This window comes from Fonticula alba (genome assembly GCF_000388065.1).
Source record: "Fonticula alba strain ATCC 38817 unplaced genomic scaffold supercont2.16, whole genome shotgun sequence".
Lineage (NCBI taxonomy): Eukaryota > Rotosphaerida > Fonticulaceae > Fonticula > Fonticula alba.
The window spans coordinates 230,991-231,316 of NW_009242986.1; positions in this window are offsets into that span (position 1 = coordinate 230,991).

The following is a 326-nucleotide window of genomic DNA, read 5'->3' on the forward strand; positions in this document are numbered from 1 at the left end:
GGGGGGGGGGGGGGGGGGGGGGGGGGGGGGGGGGGGGGGGGGGGGGGGGGGGGCAGATGGCTGAGGTGTGGCTGGGCCTCTGCGGGGAGCGGTCGCCCTGTCGCCGGCTTTTATAGTGTGTAAGTGTTTGTGTATCTGTGTATGTATTGGTGTATTAATGTGTGTGCGTGCATGTGTCTGTTTGTGCATGGGTGCGTGTGTCTGTTTGTGCATGCGCGTGTCTGTGCCTGCACCCGCCTGCATGCGCCTGCGTACGCGCGCGTGCCTGGGTGCGTGGTACCACTTCCTTGGGAATGTGGCCTGTTGTTCCGGCAACCAGGGCGGGC